General features: G+C 46.5%; 1 pseudogene; it reads right to left on the bottom strand.

Annotated features, from left to right (window-relative positions):
* Positions 1–5,355: 5,355 nt before the first annotated feature.
* LOC125554735 (uncharacterized) lies at positions 5,356–21,583 on the bottom strand (annotated as a pseudogene).
* Positions 21,584–23,047: the final 1,464 nt, after the last annotated feature.

Below are 23,047 nucleotides of genomic sequence, written 5' to 3'. Positions count from 1 at the left end.
TAGAGCTTGCCGCGACGACTCTTGGTCATCCAGCCCACAGTGTATCTTTGATCCCTTCAAAGTTGCCTTTCAAGAACTCGAAACCACCGTGCGTTGGCCCCATGGTTGGCACCAACTGTCGTGGAATTGCCACGACAAATGTCCTAGCAGAAGGACTTGGTCGTGGAGCCATCGCGATAGGGTTAGCTTAAAGGGGTTAAACAGGACAAGGGACAGAAGGAGTTTATACTGGTTCATCCCCTTGCAGTGAAGGTAAAGGCCTAATCCAGTTTGAGGTGGTATTGCTTATGTCTCAATTACCAGGGAGCGAATACGCTTCACCTAGTTTTCGATCTATTGTCTCTTGCCCTAAACCGCCATCGGGTCGTCCTTTTATATACACAGGTTGACGCCCAGTGGCTTACAGAGTCTCGGCCGGCTCATAAATGTGTCCGGTCTGGTGACTAATTACACTTGCCTTATAATACAAGTCATACATACATGGCGTTTTTATCCCTATGGGCCTTAAGCCGCTCTTGGGCTTTGGGCCCTTTAGTGTGTCTGCTTCATGAATCGCCATCTTTAATATCTTCATGGGCTTTAGTTTGATGAACCGCCATTGGGATAACTCGGCCTCTCCTGGGCGGGTCATGCCCAATAGTCATATCCCCAACAGTACCATTGTGCAACTATCATGTTGTAACACCCATGATGCGGCTATATCTCCCACATGTCGGAGCATGACTTAGAGGCATAACCGCATGGTAGGCATGTCGCAAGAGGGGTAATCTTTCCACATCCCATATACTGAATAAGGAAGGGATAAAGAGACGGCTTACATTCGCCACTTCACAAAAATAACAAGTTAAACATACATCAACCAGAATACAATCAAGGTCCGACTACGGAACCAAAATAAAAGAAGACAACCCCAAATGCTAGATCCCCGATTGCCCCAACTAGGCTCCTCTACTGATCAACAGGAAACGAAACAACACAACGAACAAGATCTTCATCGAGCTCCCACTTGAGCTGGGTTGCGCCGCCTGCACTGGTATCATCGGCACCTACAACTGTTTGGAAGTATCTGCGAGTCACGAGGACTCAGCAATATCACACCTGCGAGATCAAGACTATTTAAGCTTATGGGTAGGAAAGGGGTAATGAGGTGGAGCTGCAGCAAGCACTAAGAACATATGGTGGCTAACATACGCAAATAAGAGCGAGAAGAGAAGCAAAGCAACGGTCATGAAACTAGAAGTGATCAAGAAGTGATCCTGAAACTACTTACGTTCAAGCATAACACAAGAACTGTGTTCACTTCCCGGACTCCGCCGAGAAGAGACCATCACGGCTACACATGCGGTTGATGCATTTTAATTAAGATAAGTGTCAAGTTCTCTACAACCGGATATTAGCAAATTCCCATCTGCCCATAACCGCGGGCACGGCTTACGAAAGTTCAAAACCCTGCAGGGGTGTCCCAACTTAGCCCATCACAAGCTCTCATGGTCAATGAAGGATATCCCTTCTCCCAGGATGACCCGATCAGCCTCGGAATCCCGGTTACAAGACATTTCGACAATGGTAAAACAAGACCATTAAAGCCGCCCGAATGTGCCGACAAATCCCGATAGGAGCTGCACATATCTCGTTCTCAGGGCACACCGGATGAGCAGTCCGTACAACTAAAACCAACCCTCAAGTTTCCCCGAGGTGGCGCTGCAAGGGGCTCTAGTTTGGACCAACACTCAGAGGAGAACTGGCCCGGGGGGGTTAAAATAAAGATGACCCTCGGGCTCCAGAAACCCAAGGGAAAAAGGCTTAGGTGAGGCAAATGTAAAACCAAGGTTGGGCCTTGCTGGAGGAGTTTTATTCAAAGCGAACTATCAAGGGGTTCCCATAACACCCAACCGCGTAAGGAACGCAAAATCAAGGAACATAACACCGGTATGACAAAAACTAGGGCGGCAAGAGTGGAACAAAACACCAGGCATAAGGCCGAGCCTTCCACCCTTTACCAAGTATATAGATGCATTAATTAAAATAAGAGATATTGTGATATCCCAACATATCCATGTTTCAACATGGAACAATCTTCAACTTCACCTGCAACTAGCAACGCTATAATAGGGGCTGAGCAAAAGCGGTAACATAGCCAAACAACAGTTTGCTAGGAAAGGTGGGTTACAGGCTTGACATGGCAATATGGGAGGCATGATATATCAAGTGGTAGGTATCGCGGCATAGCAATAGAGAGAACAACTAGCAAGCAAAGATAGAAGTGATTTCGAGGGTATGGTCATCTTGCCTGAGATCCCGCAAGGAAGAAGAACGAGTCCATGAAGAAGACAAACGGACGAAGTCGAATGAATCCTCACAACTCCGGAACGAAACTGAAGCTAACGCAAGAAGCAACCCGGAAAGAAGCAAGCAACATAGTAAACAATCATCACATAAGCATGGCACGATGCGCAAACAAGTATGATGCATGTCCGGTTTAATGAGGCATGGCATGGCAAAGTGCACAATCAACACTACAAGTTAAGTGGAGCTTAATATGCATCGGGATGCATATTGACAAAACACCACATTCCATTATTTAGTTTCACTCCCGATTAGGTACTCAACAAAATTAAATGTTGGTTAACATGGAAAGAGGTGAAACATGAGTAAAATACACAGCTAGACATTTTAAATGAGGCTGGAAACATCAAACAACAATTCCGGTAATCCTCATATGCATTTAGCAATTAAAGCAAGCAACAATTTAAACATTCTTGAAGTTGTTACCATGATGCGGATGACATATGCAAGTTTATGCAATTTTAATGAAAATGTAGATAAGAGCATTATGAAGCATTTGTCACCGTGGTGGAAAGAAAGGGTGCCATGGCGACGAATCCAAAAATGATGCCATGGCAACATATCGGTTCCTGTAGCTCATGGAGATACCGGTGCAAAAGGAAAAGTGACGAAAGCATGTCAAAAGATGGTGGGGTGATCCCGGTAACCGGGTGTCCCGTGAGACGACTGTATGTCAACGGGGAACAAGCAAGAAACACGTCGGGAACGGTGCAAACGCGAGCATTTCATACAACACACAACATTCGTTCACGGGCGTCGTCTCAGTGGTTATACCTTTGATGCGTGCATTTTCGAAACATATCAAGTCGGCGTAGAGGAAGTAGTGGAAGTAGACGTTCTCGCGACGGTAGTGGAAGTAGTGGTACACATCTCAGTGAGGAAGTAGTCGTTTTTGTTCGTGAAGCGGTAGTGGTACATGGTCATCGAGGAACTTAACGAATCCACGTTCAACGGTAGTCATTCACAACGCTTGTGAACCACGGTTCTTCGGGCAACGGTAGTCGTACACGTCCGTAGGCGTTCAGGTCTTCCGTAGAGGTACTTGACACATGCGTTACACAAGTCTTCGACGACGGTCATCGTTCGCGCTCCAAGGTCGTCGGTAGAGGTTCTCGCAATCTCGGCGACGGTAGTGGAACATGTTTTCGTAGGGGTTCAACTCATCGGTAGCGGTACTTGATAAATCCCAAAAAGGTCTTAGGCGTCTTCGCGCATAGGGGTACTTGGCGTTTCCGTGTCGTCGGTCTTGCTGGTCCTGGACTCGGCAACGTAGTTGTACAAGAGCGCCATCGGACTTGTCGAATCCGAAGTCTTCGAGGGTCGTCGTGTTACTTGGCGCTTGCGGTCTTGATAGCTCGAAGGGGTACTTGACGGGTCTGAGGTCTCCGGCCGTAGTGGTACTTGCTGATACGGGTAGTCGAACTTGAGGTGCTCCTGGCGTCTGACTTGCGGCGTTGGACAGAACCATGACGAGGTTCAGCAGCTACCCCATGTCCATGATGAAAACGTGGATCAATGGAGATGGGGTTCGGGCGTGGGTTCCCCTGGCGGTGTGAGGAGGGAGACGAGGGAAGGGATCGATGGAGAGGAGTGGGATCGAACGTGGGCTCCTGGAGGCGGGGTGGAGACGAGGGAGGCTGTGGAGTTTCGGGAGAGGGTTAGGGTTAGGAGGCGGCTGGGTCAATGGGCCGGCGCAGGAAGCCCGATTGGTTAGGCCGCAGCCTAGGTGCAGATGGGCAGAAGCGGTGGGCTGGCACTCTTCTCTCTCTACTCACTTCTCTTAACCATTAAGACAAAAAAATAGATAGAAGAAAAATAGAAAGAGAGGGTTGGGGATGGAATTTGGGCATGGGGGTTATATTCCCGGACTCACAAGAATGTGTATGACCCAAGAAAAATGGAGTGGGCATTTTTCAAAGTTTAAATTCAAACTCATTTGATTTAAATTCAAATGGTTTGAATAGGAAGTGAGGGTTAGGAAGGTCCAAAAATGTTCAGATTTTTGGTGGAGCTCCGGAAATTGGAGAAAGGATATATAGCAAAGTTAGAGGCCAAGAGTTCTGATAACAAAGGCATTGGGATTTTTGCAAGTGTGTTAAGGTGAATTCCAAAATAGTGGAATATTTAATATAGCTCCCTAATATTGGGGTATATGTTGTAAAGAGAATCACCACGTGAATTCCCTCGGTTTAAATGGACTGAAGATCCATGCAATTTATTTAGTTGAGTTTTAGTTAGCTTTGAGAAAAAGATGGCATGATGACATGATGCAATGCAAAATATGCAAAGAGGAATGCAACAAGCAAAACAAATCACATGAGGAAACTCGGAAAGTATGGAAGGCGTCTAAAGCTCCGATCTTGGGGCATCACACATGTAGACCGATGGTAGCGGATAAGAGAGAGCAAAAACAAAACTTACTCTTTGTACCGTAGAATATCCTTCCACGGGGCTTTGTTGAGAGCAAAGTCAACCATCTTGTGGGTCATTATCCTTCTCATGCTTAGGCACTCTTTTGGGTCGTAATTTGGCAATTGTCTCCCATTCCAAATGCTAGTGTTGAACAACATGAAGACACCACATTCATTGCCATGCAGAAAAAGAAGGAAAAACACATTGTTATTTCAACATGAGTTGGGGCCATACTCGTGCAACTGAAAACATAGTAAAAGAAAATAAAAAAAATTGCAACTAACAGCCTTGCTTTTGCAAAACCATGTTCTTGACCATGCAACTTTCCCCCCTGAACTGCTATTGTTTCAAAATCCAAGAAGAGAAAGGTGGACAAACATACATTATAGATGCTCTTTGCATCATGCAACTAGCTCAAAAACAAGTGCAACTACCCATTGACATGTGTGCAACTGTATGAAGACTTTCTGCAACTAGATGGTGTGGTTGGTGCAAACAATCTAAGGACCATGCACCGCCCACCCCCCGTAGTTGAATTTTCTCTTGATCAGAAGCCAACTTAAAAAATGAAAGAGGGAAATAGCGTGTGTGCATGACTTACTTCCCGAGTTTCTTGGGTACATCAATGTCGACGACCTGAAAGTGACTGATATTGTGCTTTGGGTAATGGTGCTTCCATAAACACCTCACTGCCCCCACTATAGTTGAAGCACAGTGCATTAAGTCAGGGTTGTCGAGCTTCCTCCAAGAATCTAGCACCTCGAAATGTTGATCCCTTAAGTTGATGTTAAACACCCAGTAGTGTCTGCCTCCTTCTTGGTCATTGGGATCAGCGAACTCGAGCACAGGGAGCATCACCTGCACATATTGACAGCACAGAAAAAGAAGGCAAAAAATAATTATGACTTGTGAAGATCTGGCAAGGGAAAAACAAGAGCTATGCAACAAGAAAAGTTGAAAAACACAAAGTTTGTGTAGACAGAAAAAACTGAACATATCTTGACATTCTGGGCGATTAGTCTTCTCAAATTTAGAATGTATCTCGGCAGCGTGGTATATTCCTTGCTGCAAGCGTGTCTGCATTGGAAAAGATGACTCTTAGGAAACACACTATAAAAAGAAAGGGACAGTAATGTTGTGTGTAACAAGAACAAGAGTTCTCATTCAACTTACAGCACCCCTTAGTGGCATGATGACCTTCTTTGAGTCACTAGGTAAGGTTTCATTGACTTGGATAAGTGCAGCTTCAACAACACCGTTTGATAGCCATTTGGTAGGCTTCATTGAGTCAGCCAACTCCTTTAGGCTCACAAAGTACCCACCATAGTTAATGATGTCAGGGTTGTTTGGAAAAAAATACGAGGGCAAAGAAAAAGAACAAAAACAGGATTAACTAGTTGCCGTAAATGCATGAAAAGTGAATGAAAAAAATGAGTAACTGTTGTTAAGGTGTGCAAGCTTGATGTGCCAACTATATAAATATTGTTGTGCAAGTGATGTTGCATGAAACTGCAAGTACAAAAACTGACTGTTCCAACTATAAAAAAATAGAATTACTATTGTTGTGCTACTATTACATATGTCTATGACAAAAAAAGATGTTCAACTATATTACTATTTTTGTGCAATTTCAATAGACATGAAACTGCAACTGTAAAGACTGATTGGGCAACTAAAAAGAGAAGAGGGAATATAGATTTACCACAATGTATTAGTTTTACCTTGTTTCTGTGACGTTTACTCCAGGTAAATTCCTTACATAATAGAGGACTGCTGCATAAAGCTTGTTCACTGCAACTGAACATCTTTGTTTTATTGTAGTCGATGTAGGGAGACCTCTGGATAGCAGCTGGCTTGATTATCCTCCTTGTGTTTTTTTTCACTGGTGGGCCAGATGTGGTACTGCCAGACCCACTTGCACCCCCTAAAGCACCTGTCACATCTGGGGTGGGAAACTCATCTGGAGAATCCAAAAGGATGATATGAATTGGTGCCTTCCCAGTGACAACCTTATCTGCAGCAGCACAAACCTCTCTCACAGTTGCTAAATCCCAATCATCTTCCTCGCTACTTTTAGATAACCCTGCCTCTTGTGTTGTCACTTGTGATTTGTTAGGCTCGTCAACTGTGGCAACTAGGGAGTCATCATCAAGATCCAAACCCAAGTCAAATGGTGGAGCGTCGCAGAACCCATCGCCATGATATGATCTTGTTGACGATGCTCTACGAATGGGATCCACAATGTTGTTCTCTCCTTGGACATCCTTGGGTGCATCACCCGCTGACTTGGTTCGTGCAATTATGCTTGGCAGTGGTCTTGGCGGTATACACTTGGAAACAAGGTTGTAAACTTACTCTTGTGTAAAGGTGTGTTGTTGATCAAGAGCACGAAATGTAGGCGAATGTTGTTTCTGAGCCTGCACAACATTATTGATAGCTGGGATTTCCATGTTGACTGAATGGGTTGGGGTTGGAGTTGGCACATTGAGTGATGGGGTTGGCACATTGACTGCTTGGATTGGCAATGCAGTTTTTGGGATTGGCACAATGACAGCTTGGGGTTCTGTGTTGACTGATGGGGGTAGGACACATACAACTACAGATGCCTCATTTCCTCTTGTTGTTGGCACAGTGGTAGTTTCACTTTCCTTAATTGCTGATGTATCATGCGTAGTTGATGTTGTAGTTGGCCTATTTGGACAAACAGTTGGCTCACTTGAAGCTGGAGGTGCCACAAAAGATGTTGGGGTTGCGGACTTCCTACACGGCATACTGACAACTTTCTCTTGACTGTTTGATGCAATCTTAACAACATGGCTTGGCACCTTTGTTTCCATTTATGCAAACTTTGTGTCCTTGGAAAAAGACATTGTTTTGTTGCTTTTTTTACCAGGGAGTTTGCATGTTGTAGTGGTGCGCTTGGTATTTACATGCGCAACGGTTGGCTCCTGTAGAACAGCGCTTGCCTCCTTGGGCTCTGGAGTTGGCACCTCCTTTCCCTTCTATTTACTACTGTTCTTCGAATTTTTATCTCCCATACAAGGAATCTTATCTTTTGGTTGACCCAACACCAAGTTCTTGCTAAGTGTCATGAGCTTCTTGCGCTTTGGGACAGTGGGTGGGCGCGGTGGGGATGCAACCATCTTCAAATACAGCACCATCCTTCATTATCTTGTAAAGCATGGTTTTTGAGCCAATCCAGTCCAAACCCTTTCCTGCCTCTTCCATTTCTTCCTCAATGCTTTGTAGTCCGTCGTTCATTATTTTTTAAAGGTATTACCCTTCTCTTTCATGTCAATGATTGCATGAGTTTCCAGCAAGGGGATTTCAAATCTGTTGGGGATTGCTGGCTCTGATCTACAGAAGTCAAAAGGTGAGAAACTTTCCTCAGGCACAACTGCTTTGGTTCCAACTGATTTCGAATCTTCACCCTTGTGATGAATGTCCTTTTGGATGAAAAACTGTAGAGTTACACTATCATCAATTGAGTTGCTGTTGTTGTTTCCTCCATCTCTAGAAGTGTTTGCCCTCTTTGAACTGTTGTCACCGCCGCCCATGCCATCATCATCGTCATCATCCTTCCCACTAGCATTGCCTCCATCAAAGGCCCCCTGTCATCGTCGTGTGTCTCCTCGCTATCATCATCATTGTCCCCATCCTTTCCTTGCTCATCTCCATCAACCTTGTCGACATCCTCAGCTTCCCCATTGTTTGTTCCATCTCCTTGCTCTTCCTCTTCCTCATCTTCATTACCGGATTATTCTTTGTCTTCATTGTTGTCGGCATCATCGTCACCGTCATCATCACCATCATCGTTGCCATTGTCATCATCATGTTCTTCAACATTCCTTCCCTCTTCATCCTCATCTTCTTCTTTGAACTCATCACTTTCTTCAGAATCATTTCCAACTCCCAGGTCAACATCTTCTTCCTCTGACTCACTTTCCTCCACAAATTCATCTTCTTCACTTCCATCCACCTCTTTTGTTTGCTTGGCAACAGATTGACGCTTCCGTCGCCTAGTGTGTGAGCTTTGAGACTTTGTTTGACCACTTGAAGGCCCCTTGAGAGGAGACAAATATGGTTCCTCTTCCTCAAGCTTGGCAAAACCTTCGATGAAGTTGCTAAGATTGTCCGATATTCCTTTACATAGATCATGAACCATACTTGCTAACTTGAACTTCTACATAACATTAGAAAAAACAAAATTTAAAATTTAAAAAGGAAAATGGAGATAATGAAAGTATATTTGTTTGCAACTGCAAACCTAAGTTTGGTGCAAGTATACCAAAGTAATGTGCAACTGAGATAATGAAAGTGTGCAACTGAAGAGGGGTAAGTTTGCAGGAAGTAAAAAAACATAGTTTGTAACTGGGAGTTGTGAAATCTGTGTAAGTGGAAGCATAAGTTTTATTCAAGTAGAAAAAAGGTGGCTGCTGCAACTAAAGTGTAACTTTGGTACAGGTAAACAAAAGCTATGTTGCAACTGACATAATAACTATGTGCAACTCATGCATGCATTGGGCGCAGAAAAGTAAACAACAAAGGATGATTAGTACAACTAACACATGATATAATAAAAAAACATGATTTTTGTTCTAGTAAAAAAAGTGGGCCAGCAAAAAGGATAACTCACGTGGAGATTGTAACTCAATGGAACCTTTGATGCCACAAACGCTTCTGCCTGCAGCAATCCTCCGAAGAGTGTTGAATCATCTTTGCTTCTATACTGCTCCTTGAGCTATTCACAAAAATAAAGATCATTTAACAACAAAAGCAAAGTTATTATGTGGATCTATAAAAGAAAAAAGCACACATCTGAGCAACTACCACATGCCCTAGAAGCAAAAAAGGTAACTAAAATTACTATGTGAAGTCCTAATGAGAAGTAGTACCGTAACACAAAATATGAAACAAAGCATGTGTGCAACTATCATAAGTCTGTGTGCCAACTATCAACATAGACTTGTGCAACTACCTACATATATGTGAGCAACTACCACATGCCCTCAGAAGCAAAAACTGACTAAAATTATTATGTGAAGTCCAAAATGAAAGTGGTACTGTAACAGGAAATATGAAATAAGCATGTGTGCAACTGTCTTAAGTCTATGTGCCAACAATCAATATAGACATGTGCAACTACTTACAAATATGTGAAAAAATGTGCAATTACAGACTTTGAGCATAATGACCAACTCACTTGAAATTTCCCAAAGATGCCAGGCGAAATCAAGTCCTTTTTCATTATATTATTGATTAGATTCTTATCATAGGCATGGGCTCAAACCTCGTAGTGGCTTACTCGCACATTAACATCAAGTGCATCAATGTAAAGAATCTGTATAGCATCATCCCCAAGAGACAAACAAAAGGGGGGAATAAACATATGAGAACATTGGTGATAAAGCACAAAACCTATAGAAAAGTACGTCTAACAGATACAAAACTTAATTAGAGCTCACCATCAAATGATACTGGTAGCAACAAACTGTTTGCTTGTCCTCACCCATGTTGCAGAATGCTTCGTTTATGTGGTCAGCAACAAATAAGCTCACATTGCTCTTCAATAGAACATCAGGTTCTAGCACAAAACTGTAGCAATGTGGGCTCAGAGAAAGACTAGTTCTAGGAGCTAAAAAGGTGCTGAAAGCAATTGCAAGCCAGCCAGTGAGGAACTTGTTATCAGTTGTTCCCTTCATAGCTTTCATCGTCTTGCTGAATTCGGTAATTGTGGGGTGTTTGGTGGCCCGGTGTGGTTGAACATCTGATTAACAGTCTTCACAGCCTCCTTTTCAACAATGTATTTCAGACGCGGCCCTTTGTTGGGTAAACCAAAGTTCCTGTGCACACTAGCAGCATCTATTGGAATAGTTCCCATGCCTGGGAATACCAAAGCTAAACTGCCTGGGTCGTACAACTGGACTAGGAACTTCGTCAAGTCAGAAGGCAGTGTGTCTGCTAAGTTTACCAAACCTCCTAACATCTTCTCATACAAGAAATACCTTTGAACATGTGTTAGTTCCTTGTTCACCTTCACAAACATCCCTGGTGAGGCCCTAATCCTTCCAGCTTGTGAACGTTGCCGAGGAATGTTCCCTTCAACTCCAACTTCGCCCACCTAAGACAAAAACAAGGGAAATGAATATAGACAAATTGTGCAACTAGTGTACATATGTATGCAACTGATCATGCATAATAAATTGAAAAAAAATCACATAGTTGATTGGTGTGCAACTATTATCCCTTATTGTGCAACTGACATGTAAATACTTTGAAATTAAAAAACCTGTCCAAAATGTATACATGTTTGGGTGTAGCTGTGTCACTACTTCAGGATGCTGCTAAGGCGACACTATGATCAGAGACTGTCGGTGTCAAAACCGGCGGATCTCGGGTAGGGGGTCCCGAACTGTGCGTCTAAGGCGGATGGTAACATGAGGCAGGGGACACGATGTTTTACCCAGGTTCGGGCCCTCTTGATGGAGGTAAAACCCTACGTCCTGCTTGATTTATTCTTGATGATATGGGTATTACAAGAGTTGATCTACCACGAGATCGGAGAGGCTAAACCCTAGAAGCTAGCCTATGGTATGATTGTATGTTGTCCTACGGACTAAAAGCCTCCGGTTTATATAGACACCGGAGGGGGCTAGGGTTACACAAGGTCGGTTACAAAGGAGGAGATACACATATCCGTATTGCCTAAGCTTGCCTTCCACGCCAAGTAGAGTCCCATCCGGACACGAGACAAAGTCTTCAATGTTGTATCTTCATAGTCCAACAGTCCGGCCAAAGGATATAATCCGGCTGTCCGGAGACCCCCTAATCCAGGACTCCCTCAGTAGCCCCCGAACTAGGCTTCCATGACGACGAGTCCCGCGCGTAGTGTTGTCTTCGACATTGCAAGGCGGGTTCTTCTCCAATTTTCAAGTGTTTGTAAGCAGTGTCCGGCTCCATAAATGTTGAAACTCTTGGCTTCTGTGCCCAATAAGGGCTTTCTCCCACGCGTTGAATGAATACGAGGCGCCAAGGCGTTTTTACATTTGCCCCCCTAGCCAGATGAATAAATTGTCTATTAAAGGGATGGGGATTCTTAGATCCGATCCATACCATCCCCCCCCCCAGCGAGAATCCATCAGAGCGCGTTTTGAAAAGATCCATTCCAGCATGGCCGACCTCCGCAGCTCCTCCTCCCGCCCCCGTAGCCCTAAGCCCGGTGATTGGGAGAGGTGTTAAGTCCCGCACAGTCGATTAGTCGAACTGCAGACTAAGGGATTTCTCCCTCCGGCGTAGATGGTGCCCGTTCGAGCCGGGCTTGCCACCTACAATGGCGGGGAGCAAGCGGAGAGCTTTCCCTGTCCCTCCATGGGGGAACGGGTTTGCCTTGTTCCTTATTTACTAAGGGGACTCGGATTTCCAATTCATCCGTTTCTCCGCGGGCTCCTGGAGTTCTACGGCCTCCAATTACACAATCTCACCCCTGCCTCCATTCTACATATCGCCGGCTATGTTGCTCTCTGCGAGTTGTTCCTAGGCTGCGAGGCTCACTTCGAGCTGTGGAAAAGGCTATTTTGCCTCGTCCCTCGCATACAGAGGAGATCACTTTATCAAGTGGGCGGAGCCGAAATATGGCGCATCGCCGATACCGGATACCTGTCCGGTACCCCGAAGAAGTCGTCCGAAGACTGGCCTTCAGAATGGTTTTATATGGAGGACGTTCCCCTTTCGTACCCTGTTCGGCGGGGTCTTCCTGAGTTCAACAATGCTCCTCTAAAGAAGAGCCGAAGTTGGCGCCCACGGAGCCCCCAGCCGGAAGACAATGGAGAACTCCTCTGTCTGATGAACCGGATCAAAGCACTGACTCAATCAGGATTGACAATAATCGAAGATATGTCGATTTGCATAATGCAGGGAGTGCAGCCACTTCAATATCGTGGGCACCCCTTGTGGTGTTATAACGGGGCAGATGACGCCACCCGCTGCGGGCATAAGGGTCCGGACAATGCTGCCGCTCTAGCAAAAATTATGTCTAAACTGTTCAAGGGTGAGGAAGAGGAGTTCACTCGCATCAAGCCACGGGATGGATTCTCCATGTACAATCCTCCAAGCTGGGTAAGTTATATCTCCCTGCTCCCATTTTTCCCGCATTCTTTGTCGTAAGTATTCACCTTGCCACTTTGCGGCAGGAACTGCGAAAAGCCATAAAGGAGGTCAGCAGCCCTTCTCCACAACCAGAGGACCTTGACCGGGCCCTCAACTCCGGACTTGAAGAAGATTCGGTTATATTTGTGGAGCTGATAGACCGGCAGTTCTATTAGTTAAGCTGCGACGATGCCATGGTGGCCATTACGGCCGACTATCCCGGACTGCTAGCTGCATCGCATGTAAGAAAAACCAAAAATCCCAACTCCAAAACTAGGATCCCTTTTAGGCACTTCACCCACCATATACACATGGCATCTTTTACAGGGAAGGCATTCGGGACGCCCTGCCGAACCCGCAGCAACTCGCCAACAAGAGGCACCGAGGCCGGGTAGGCCAAAAAGGAAGGCAGTCAGGACGGAGATGCCAGCGCAAAGGTATAAGAAAAACCCTGCCCCATGGTTGTCGTCTTTCTCGAAATGTAATGACGCCCGTGTTTCTTTAACAGAAAAAACGCTCGCCGGAATATGTCCAGCGATGTTGCCAATCACGCTTCCACCAGTCGGGCGCCAGGACCGGACATGGAGGCAGAAGCCGATATCGGGCAGGCGTCGGATAATCCCCCTATAGAGGATGCGGATAGATTATCTGCTACAAACTCAGAAGTGGAAAGCGCCATGAATCATAGGCGCCGCCGGGCCATACTCCATGACGCTTGTTTCTCACCAGAGGCGTTTGACGCCTTCAATTCTGGAGATGCACACCTCCGTGTTGCTCAAGATGGTCTAGCTAGAGCCACGGATCAGTATGTAAAGGATGTACGGGTGAGTAAATCTGACGATTTATATGTATCAGTAGCCCCTGAGACTTGAAACAGTTAGCAGAACTGATTTAAAGATCATCTTTATTGTGCAGGTTCTTAGAGAGAAGAATACTAGGCTGTCACAGGAGCTGGATGAATGCAAGACCCAACTGTGGGCTGCTGTAGCCGCATTGCAGGAACCGAAAAAGCCACCTGCTAGTAACATTTACTTTAAAGAATGATGGTTACCATATAACGTGCGACATGGCTGCAGATCTAACAACAGATGTTGCAGATGAATCCAGAGAGAATCCGGAAGACCAGCATGTTATGCCACAGCTAGAGGCTGGCAAATGCGTGCTGGCTGAGGTTAGGCGGGAGAAAAACAATCTCCAAGATGCCAATATTATGCTGAGCGTGGAACTAAAAGACGTTCGAGGCCAGCTTGCAGACTCCGAGAAGGAGAATAAGCGGCTTCGGCACGGCATTTTCAGTAAGTGCTTGAAAGAATCCTTTTAAAGGAGTTCGGCGAAGAAGCCGACTAACAGCGTTATGTCTGTAGGTATGCTGACGGATCGTCCCGCGGAGGAAATGCCCGGGTCTGTGGGTGATCTTCTGTCCGAGTTGTCACATCTACACGAACAAGTTCGGCAGTTGATGCAGGGTGTTGCCCAGGCCTTGTGGCCGTCCGTCTCCCTGCCAGAGGGCGTTGCCGAGCTTGCGGAGAAGCTCAAGGGAGCACAGCAGCGCTTCCGATTATGGAAGATATCAGCCTGCCGACAGGGTGCCAGAGAAGCCTGGGCCATGGTGAAGACGTGGTATACCAAGGCAGACCCAAATCACATGGCCGAGGTCGGACCCGTGGGGCCCGACGGAAAAGAGATCCCCGTTAGCTTAGTTTATGGGCAAGTAGAATTAGCCGCAAAGTATTCTCAATAGGATTGTAAGCTAGACCGCCTGTTGGATGGTAATTTAGTCAGTCTGCATGACTATGTAATTAGAGTGACATGTATAATGCCTTCTAGCCGGATTGTAGATCATTTGTCGTTGCGGACCTTTTCGCTTCAACCTCCGGGCCCAATAGTCCGGAGTGTATCCGAATACCCGCTCAGTTATATAAGAATCGGGGTATGCGTGGAGACCAGGCGTAGGGGTCATTAGTGCTTTATCAGACAAGTGCCCAACTAGTTATGTTATATTACATGGGTAGTAAGAAACATCTTCCAGGGAGAATAGTTCCGTTAAGGGTTCCTTTCCCTGGGTAAGCATGCCCTGAAGTGCATGTCTGGACTGCGATAGGAAACGCAGGAAAAACATCTGGGGGCAGATATGGACAATAAATAAAAATCATCTTTTGTTCACCGACCGAATATTCCCTTAAGAACGCTAGCTTTCGGCTTCACCCAGTCTGAGGTACACATCCGGCTGACCCGGCAGAAACAATCGCAGAGGTGCTCCCCTTATGCCCTAGCCGAATTAACGGGAACGTAGGGCATAAATACAAGAGCCAGGCAACCCAGCTTGGCCAAAACTTAAGTCATATCGATGCATATAATGGTGAAAAAAGGTACATGCGGAAGTATAACACATGTGTGGGACATGAGGCCCAGATAAATAAGTTAAGCTTCTGTGAAAGAAGCCCCCAGGTATGAAGAGTGCGGCTAGCGCATCTGTAATGTGCAAGCGAGGCACAAGGTGACCCTTGAAGGCCTAGAGAAATAATAAAAGAAAGAAAGAAAGAGAAACAAGACAGATAATGTATATGCAGAAAATGAACAAATGGAGGGGACTAACATAGAGTCCGGTGCTAGGCATAGAATCTTCGGAGCCTGGCCGCGTTCCATGGGTTCGGCTCGAGTCGACTAGTCGATGCATCCCGCAGTCGGTACGCTCCACCGGTCAGAACTTGGTCAATAATGAAGGGACCCTCCCATTTGGGCTCGAGCTTGTTCTTTTTCTTATCCGGCAGGCGTAGAACTAGTTTGCCAACATTATAAGTTTTGGCCCGTACTTCTCTGCTTTGGTATCTGCGAGCCTGTTGCTGATAAAATGCGGAACGGGCTTTGGCTATGTCGCGCTCCTCCTCCAGGGTGTCCAAACTGTCCTGCCGATCGAGCTGGGCTTCTCTTTCTTCGTACATGCGCACTCGAGGTGAGTCATGAATTATGTCACAGGGCAAGACTGCCACTGCGCCGTACACCATAAAGAAGGGTGTATATCCGGTACTACGATTCGGCATGGTCCGCAGCCCCCAGAGTACGGAGTCGAGCTCCTCTACCCAGTACGTGTTACACTCTGTTAAGGAGCGCACTAATCTGGGTTTAATGCTGCTCATTATAAGACCGTTTGCTCGCTCGACTTGACCATTGGTTTGTGGGTGATAGACTGAAGCATAATCGAGCTTGATGCCCATTTTGCTGCACCAGAGTTTTACCTCGTCGGTTGTGAAGTTCGTGCCATTATCAGTGATGATGCTGTGGGGGACGCCATAACGGTGTACAACCTCGGATATGAAGTCTATCACCGGTCCGGATTCAGCTGTTTTAACAGGTTTGGGCTCTATCCATTTGGTGAATTTATCCACCATGACCAATAAGTATTTTTTCTTGTGGGTTCCCCCTTTAAGGGGTCCAACCATGTCAAGCCCCCAGACCACAAAGGGCCATGTAATGGGGATTGTTTGGAGGGCGGTGGGTGGCATGTGGCTTTGATTTGCAAAGAGCTGGCAGCCGGCACTGCGTTGGACCAAGTCCCATGCATCTGCCCGGGCCGTTGGCTAATAGAATCCTGTACGGAAGGCCTTGCTTACAAGAGCCCGGGCTGCGGCGTGATGACCGCCGAGTCCGGCGTGAATTTATGCCAAAAGATTCCGCCCTTGCTCTTCGGAGATGCACCTTTGAAGGACTCTGATAGTGCTTTTTTTGTACAATTCTCCCTCATGGACCCTGTAGGCCTTGGATCGCCGCACTATGCAGCGTGCCTCATTTTGGTCCTCCGGAAGTTCCTGTCTAGTTAGATAGGCCAGGAATGGTTCTGTCCACGGGGCAATAATGGCCATTATTTCGTGGGCTGAAGTTGTTATTTCGGTGGCGGAGCCTCCGATTGTGCCAGAGAGTTCGGTATCGGGTATTTTGGCCGGGTCCGGACTGTTGTTACCGGTGTCCCCTTCCCATACTACGGATGGCTTGAACAGCCTTTCCAAAAATATGTTGGGGGTACTGCATCATGTTTTGCACCGATGCGGGCGAGGATATCCCCCGCCTGATTGTTTTCCCGAGCCACATGGTGAAATTTGAGCCCCTCGAACTGAGCTGACATTTTTAGGACGGTGTTTCAATAGGCCGCCATTTTCGGATCCTTGGCGTCAAAGTCTCCATTTATTTGGGATATTGCGAGGTTTGAATCCCCACGCACCTCCAGGCTTTGAATGCCCATGGAGACTGCCATCCGAAGACCATGCAACAGAGCTTCGTATTCGGCTGCATTGTTGGAGTCTGTATACAATATTTGCAATACGTACTGAACGGTATCTCCGGTTGGGGACGTCAGGACGACGCCAGCCCCTAGACCAGCCAGCATTTTAGAACCATCGAAGTGCATGATCCAATTGGAGTATGCGCCGTACTCTTTAGGGAGTTCGGCCTCCGTCCATTCGGCGACGAAGTCGGCCAATACTTGCGACTTAATGGCTCGTCGAGGTTTGTATGTTATGTCGAACGGGAGGAGCTCAATGGCCCATTTGGCAATCCGGCTCGTAGCGTCGCGGTTGTTTATAATATCATTAAGTGGCACTTCCGAGGCTACTGTAATCGAACACTCTTGAAAGTAGTGTCGTAGCTTCCGCGATGCCATGAATACTGCATATGCTATCTTTTGGTAATGCGGGTACCGTGATTTGCATGGAGTGACGACAGTGGATACATAGTATACCGGCTTTTGAAGAGGGAATTTATGTTCGTCCGCTTCCCGTTCGACAACGAGCACCGCGCTTACAACTTGATGAGTTGCCTCAATGTACAACAGCATTGGTTTGCTGATGTTTGGCGCGGCCAGGATTGGTTGGTTGCCAAGATGGCCTTTATTTCTTCCAATCCGGCTGTGGCCATGTCCGTCCACTCGAAGTGTTCGGTGCGCCGAAGGAGGCGATAAAGGGGTAAAGCCTTTTTCTCCTAAGCGGGAGATAAAGCGGCTTAGAGCCGCCACACATCCAGTTAACTTTTGGATTTGTTTGAGGTCTGTTGGGGTAGCCAACTGTGACAAAGCTCGGATTTTGGCCGGATTAGCTTCAATACCTCTACTGGAGACAATGAAACCCAGGAGCTTTCCGGCTAGTACGCCGAAAACGCATTTTTCCGGATTGAGCTTGATGTCGTATGTTCAGAGGTTGTCGAATGTGAGCCTCAAGTCGTCTATCAAAGAGTCGACGTGTTTAGTTTTGACGACCACATCGTCTACGTATGCCTCTACTGTTTTGCCGGTTTGTTTCTCCAGACATGTCTGAATCATGCGATGATATGTTGCGCCGGCATTTTTGAGCCCAAAAGGCATTGTGTTAAAACAGAAGGGACCGTATGGTGTGATGAATGCCGTTGCGGCTTGGTCGGACTCCGCCATCTTGATTTCGTGGTAACCGGAGTATGCGTCGAGGAAACACAATGACTCGTGTCCTGCGGTAGCATCAATGATTTGATCGATGCGTGGGAGGGGGAAGGGATCCTTTGGGCAAGCTTTATTGAGGTCTTTGAAATCGACACAAAGGCGCCAGGATTTGTCCTTCTTTGGTACCATCACCAGGTTTGCTAGCCAGTCCGGGTGTTTTATTTCTCTGATGAATCCGGCCTCCAATAACTTGGCTAGTTCCTCTCCCATGGCATGTCTCTTAGGTTCGGAGAAACGCCGAAGAGCTTGCTTGACCGGCTTGAATCCCTTTAGGATATTGAGGCTATGCTCGGCCAGCCTGCTGGGATTCCTGGCATGTCTGAGGGATGCCAGGCGAATATGCCCCAGTTCTCGCACAGGAACTCTCGTAGTGCGGCGTCCACATCGGGGTTTAACTGTGCCCTGATGGAGGCCGTTTTTGTAGGGTCCGTTGGGTGGACTTGGAATTTGACTATTTCATCCGCTGGTTTAAAAGAGGTGGACTTGGACCTCTTGTCGAGTATCACGTCGTCCCTGTCCACTGTGGAGCGTAGCATGGTTAATTCCTCGGCCGAGAGGGCTTCGGATAATGCCTCGAGGGCCAGTGCGGCTGTTTTGTTTTCGGCGCGGAGTGCTATGTCCGGATCGCTGGCGAGAGTGATGATTCCGTTGGGCCCAGGCATTTTGAGCTTCATGTGCGTCTAAGGTGGATGGTAACAGGAGGCAGGGGACACAATGTTTACCCAGGTTCGGGCCCTCTTGATGGAGGTAAAACCCTACGTCGTGCTTGATTGTTCTTGATGATATGAGTATTACAAGAGTTGATCTACCACGAGATCAGAGAGGCTAAACCCTAGAAGCTAGCCTATGGTGTGATTGTATGTTGTCCTACGGACTAAAACCCTCCGGTTTATATAGACACTGGAGGGGGCTAGGGTTACACAAGGTCGGTTACAAAGGAGGAGATACACATATCCGTATTGCCTAAGCTTGCCTTCCATGCCAAGTAGAGTCCCATCCGGACACGAGACGAAGTCTTCAATCTTGTATCTTCATAGTCCAACAGTCCGGCCAAAGGATATAATCCGGCTGTCCGGAGACCCCCTAATCCAGGACTCCCTCAGAGACCCTTCGACAAATCTGTGTGCGATGCAATAATCGCAAACGGTGGTGTAAAATAATTGTTAAAAAGGTGCAAAACGTTTGCGATGGCAGGCACATCAAACACGATTCAGATTTTAGTTGCGTGTGTGATGTTGAGCATACGGTTGATCCATATGAACTGTTTGCGATTAGACAGAACAACAGAAACGGGCAGCCATATCAATGTGTGTGCGATATACGGCATACAACTCGCTCTGATGAACTGTTTGCGATGATCGAGGTGAACACAAACGATTCGGCGTACCAAGATGTGTGTGATACCCGACAAACAGGTCGGTAATCAGAATTGTGTGCGATCATTATAGACAGCCCATACAGACTTTTTTGTGAATTGTGTGCTCATCAGGGCAGACAGTCCAACAGACCAACCTGTGGGTGATAATGTAGAAGATCTCTGTCGAATACTTATTAATAACCGTCTGTGATGAGATTGACCGGATAAACAGAGATAACAAATTAATATGAGCGAACGGAAATAGAGATATGTACAGTCTATTTAATTTAGTCCTTGTTGTTGTTGTTGTTGTTGGATGGCCCCGCGACATCGTCTTGGCAAGGACGCTTCTTGCTGCTGACGGTTGGCTTTTCATCGACGCCGATGTCATCATCGCCATTGCTGTCGTCGTCCTCCTCCTCCTTGTTCGAACATTCCTCCTCCTCATCATCGTCGTCCTCTTCTCCATCCTCTGACGGCTCCTCGTCAGTTTTTTTTCGTCTGACGACTTCGGAGGCGGCATCCCTTCCATGATCCGGATATAATCGAGGTCTGAGATCGACGCTGGACTCATGGAAGACGAGTAGGATGATTCCGATGTTGACCTATCATCGGGCGCCAGACTGTTGGCCAAACTGTCTTCCTCGCTATCGCTCGACATGGCTGCGGAGTGTGTGCCAGTGTGTAGCACGGCTTGCCGGAGACGATGAAGATGGTGGACACTTAAGTAGGGTATGCAAAGAAGAGGAAATGCCAATTGAAGCGGGGGTTGACGTATTATCTAACCGCTGATATAATCAACTGCAATTATCTATACCCGGTCGCTCCAAATTCCCGGGGTTGCGCAGGACTCCTATTGGCTGGTTTATATTTTCAGGACAAAAAGAAGGAATGAGTTTTGGGATTATGCATCGGTACCGGTACGAATGGAGTAGGACAGTTGGCAAGCAATACATTGAGCTCTTCTTATTGATAAAGCCAGTAATAATCAAACTACAAAGGAAAAGGAAAAAGACAAAGGAAAATATCTGCATGAATCTTCACGTAACATCAATGCCATAGGACCTATATGTGCATTACTTAGAGCACATCTAGATGTGCTTTAGAAATACTGTCAAACAAAACCCCTAATCATCATTGTAAACAACGCATAGAACATGGCTAATGCGACAACCAGAACTACACATGCTAGTTCCTTCTTGTCTCTTGCTTTCATCTGTTTACTGTGATTGATTCTTTCTTGCTTCATCGTACTAATTGCACATTACAGACCAGCCAGTTTCTTCTTCAGCTTTACGTTATCTCCTGCGAGCTTGGTGATAACACTCCGAGCCCTGCCATGCCATTCTTCATCCAGCTATTTAACAAAGGCACAAGCCTCATATCCCTCCCAATGTTAAATAGCATTCAGGATGAGCGGTGGCATTACCTGAAGTAAAATGATGAACTTAGCACTAACCTCTAAGGGGCAACTGAGAAACCGCCTGCCAATGTCGAATCCCTCCGTGCATACACGTCAAGCGGGAGTGTGCCCGTGCACACAACTCAGCTTTTGGTACTTCTCAGTGGCGCAAAACCCGGAGTCGAACTCGTGTTGTGGGAGTCAGAAGTGATGCTCCGGATCCGGCGGCAGATCGCTTTCCTGGGGGGAGGGGGTGTCATTCAGGATGGATTTAGCAAGGAGCTATACTTTGGACATGCTAAAAAAGATCGGGATAGATTGGAACCTGACAGGACAATTTGGATCCGTAGTACACCTTCCTTCTGATGACCTTAGGCAAGTTCTCGACGGCGACCGCCGTCGTGGTGGCGATACGAGTAGGAGCAGCCGCACCTAAACCATCAGCACCACTCATCTGCATTCCCCCAATGTCAGCACCACACGAGGGAATTTGGAGGCTATGTAGGTATTTGGGAGAAATGGGGAAACTGTGGGGATAAGCTAACGGTCGGGAACTACTTATGGCACTATATGTTGTATATGGCACACTATTTATACATGTCGTATGTGTTAGGTATTACAACATCTCACACGATTTCCACACCAAACCGTGTGAGAAGACAACGTAGGTTAGACACGGTTGTCGTTACATAACCATATGTGATGTACTATCCTGTCCATATAATTGAGTTATACTGATACCGTGTAAACAGCCGCTCTACGAATATCCGTCAAAAAAAGCAGCCGCTCTACATATAGAGATGGCAGCGGCGGCCTAGGCAGTGGCTACCCGAGAAGAGGTCAATCCTCTGTCGATGGGCGGTGGCAGCGTCATAGGAGGTCAATCCTCGATCTGCGGTGGGAGATAGGAGGAGCTCAACCATCAAGGTGGCGGCGGTATGATTCGAGCACATTCATCACAGTCGATGGCGGGATAGTGGAGGTCAAACTTCAGGCGGCGGACGCACTAAGCTTTGCTCCTAGACCCTGCTGTCTCGGTGTGCCGCCGCATCGTGCTTCTTTGTCTGCTGGGGGGAGGTCGCCGCGCGGCTAATTAATTAAGGTATTCTTTTTGTGAGTGGCTTAATTAAGGTATTGAATTCCTAAGGGTAGTGTTGTACTAGTACTCTGCGTGTAAATTGCCTGGCCATTAACTTTTGTCATTGCACGTCTGGATAACAACATGGAGTGCCCTCAGTAATTATGAAAATAAAACCTTGTGATTTATGCAAGCATATTTGGGCAGCAGTTAATCTGTGTATTAATGTTTTTGTTTTGTTTTTAATTACCATTTGTGTGGTGCAGATGGAATGATCTCAATGGATGAAGAATCGGAAAACCACTGATTTTATCAGTGGCATGACATAGTTCATGAATTTGGCTGGAAATACAAAGAGGAGAATTGGTGATGCGGATTGCTGATACGTCTCCAACGTATCTATAATTTTTGATTGTTCCATGCTATTATATTATCTCTTTTGGATGTTTAATGGGCTTTAATATGCACTTTTATATTATTTCTGCGACTAACGTATTAACCGAAGGCCCAGTGCAAATTGATGTTTTTTGCCTATTTCAGTGTTTCGCAGAAAAGGAATATCAAACGGAATCCAAACGGAACGAAACCTCCGTGAGGATCTTTCTTGGAACAAACGCAACCCATCAGACTTGAAATACAAGTCTGGAAGTCCACGAAGCTCCCACGAGGCAGGAGGGCGCGCCCCCAATGCTCGTGGGCCCCACGGAGCTCCACCGACCTACTACTTTCGCTTATATATACTCTTATACCCTGAAAACATCCAGGAGATCCACGAAACCACTTTTCCACCGTCTCAACCTTCTGTACCCGTGAGATCCCATCTGAGGCCTTTTCCGGTGATCTGCT

This window comes from Triticum urartu, chromosome 4A, assembly GCF_056163025.1.
Source record: "Triticum urartu cultivar PI428250 chromosome 4A, HENAU_Tu73, whole genome shotgun sequence".
Lineage (NCBI taxonomy): Eukaryota > Viridiplantae > Streptophyta > Magnoliopsida > Poales > Poaceae > Triticum > Triticum urartu.
The sequence above is the reverse complement of the archived record's forward strand: the minus strand, read 5'-3'. Positions and strand labels throughout refer to the sequence as shown.